The 2,083-nt window shown below is 32.6% G+C and overlaps 1 non-coding gene across 1 annotated transcript; it reads left to right on the top strand.

Annotated features, from left to right (window-relative positions):
• The first annotated feature begins 1,520 nt into the window (after positions 1 to 1,520).
• Positions 1,521 to 1,627, top strand: LOC120363382 (U6 spliceosomal RNA). The gene has a single exon (XR_005578939.1). It is a non-coding gene; the product is annotated as a U6 spliceosomal RNA (small nuclear RNA).
• Positions 1,628 to 2,083: the final 456 nt, after the last annotated feature.

Below are 2,083 nucleotides of genomic sequence, written 5' to 3'. Positions count from 1 at the left end.
GGTAAGTAAACAAAGTAGTTGGTAATCTCATGCCCTGCTGGGGGCAGTTTCAATGGCACAACTATACTTGGAAACTGTTTATTAATATCTCCAGAAGATGACTATATGTTGTCTTCTAATATATAAATTTTACTCTTTGGCATATATCCAACAGAAGCATGGCATATATCCCAAGAAAGTATTGAAATGCATATTCAACAATAGAAATAGCTCTGAAATGGAAAATTCTCAAATATCCATGAAGATAAAAATGAATAATTAAATTTGAAAAAATCTTTATGATAGATTACTATACATCAACTATAACTTTGTGCAATAACTTGTGAGACTTTTATAAGAAAACTCTTGAATTTAAAAATGAGATGTAAAGAAGATCCAGTTGCCCTATGGTTTCAATGCTATACAGTATGAAACAACCAAAATTGGCATATAATTTTCAAGTCAAGATAGTAGTTGCTGTCTGGGAGTCATGACTAGAAAGGAACGTGATTAGTTTTTTGGGGTGCTTGTAATACTCTATTCCTTGATAAATGTAGCTGGAACAAGATCTCAGGTTTTCTAATAATGATGGATATTTACCAGTGTTCCACAATGTTTTAGATTAGGCTTAAAAACAAGCTTCAAGGACAGAATTGCAAAAACAACTCTGAACACAAAAGAACATCAATAAGAGAGAAGTACAATAGAATAGAATCTTTGGAGTAAAATAAAAACCGTGTAACAAATGAATTCCTCACAAAAAAAAAGTTTATACACCACAACAGATGAGGTCTATCACAACCTGGCCACTGCTCAAAATGAACAAAGGCATTAATTTTTAAATACTCAAATAACCTAAGGTTTCGACAGCCTCAAAAGTAAAGGAACTCTCAAAGTAAAAAAAAAAAAAAAAGGTTATGGTTTATCTTAATCTATTTATATGCCAAATAAATTATAGTTAAACCTGTTTGTATAGACAACCAGTGAAAGCACTGCAGATTAGTTTCCTTTTGGTATGAAGTGTCTTTGAAGTTAACCATACTTTAACATGCTGAGTGTAAAATAAACATCAGGGTAATGCAGTCTTATTACAGATACATAATCTGAAAATAAGTTTACAAAAATGAGAGAAAAAGGCTTTTTCCTAAATATATGAGTATATGAAATAAAATTTATTGGAAACCCTCAATATCTGTAGACTGCCTAGACATGTTCAAAGGATGGCATACATATTCTGAGTACAAAACTGCAGTTTTCTAAAATGTACATTGGCCTGTAGCTAAGTCTTTGTATAGCTTCATTTTTTATTCTTCACTTGTTCCTTTGTCATTTTTAATCAGTATCATGGATTTTCAGACTATTTATACATCAATAAATGCTCAGATGTATGCTTAAATGTAGTTTATCTCCAAATACACATGGCCAACTGCTTTCTCAACTTAACTACCTAGAAATCTAACAGGCATCTCAAGTTCACTGAATGAAAAACAAACACCTGTTCATCCTCCCCACCCTCATACTCATCTAAGAAAAGTAAGCTTGTGCTCGCTTCAGCAGCACATATACTAAAATTGGAACGATACAGAGAAGATTAGCATGGCCCCTGAGCAAGGATGACACACAAATTCATGAAGCGTTTCATAACTTTAATAAAAAGAAGAAAAGCCTTTGGGGTGGGGGAAGAAAAGTAAGCTTAAATTTTCACTTCTTCAGGTTAAATGGCTTTATGTCAACTCTGATATTTCTTTCATATCACATATTCAGTGTGATAGAGCCTTTGACATTTTAACCCACTTCACTTGTCAGTGAAGATTGAACTATTTGAGAAAGGATAGCCAAAACTTCATGAGCTCCAAATTACTATACTTTCATCTAAATTCTCATACCATCATTTATTATCTAATTTGGTATTTTTTTCTATTAACTCTAGGTTTAAAATTGATTGACATTCCTCTTCTAAGAGCCAAGCACCCTGCCAAGGTCCCAAATGAGAATCTACATTTAGTAATGTAGTTCATGATTGGTACTGAAGGAATTTGCTAAGCACACTTTCATGGTTTAGTAACAAGGAGGTTCTGATATTTTGAAATCTCTGATATTGCAT

Source organism: Saimiri boliviensis, chromosome 4 (assembly GCF_048565385.1).
Source record: "Saimiri boliviensis isolate mSaiBol1 chromosome 4, mSaiBol1.pri, whole genome shotgun sequence".
Lineage (NCBI taxonomy): Eukaryota > Metazoa > Chordata > Mammalia > Primates > Cebidae > Saimiri > Saimiri boliviensis.
Note: the sequence above shows the minus strand (reverse complement) of the source record. Positions and strands in the feature narration are given on the sequence as shown.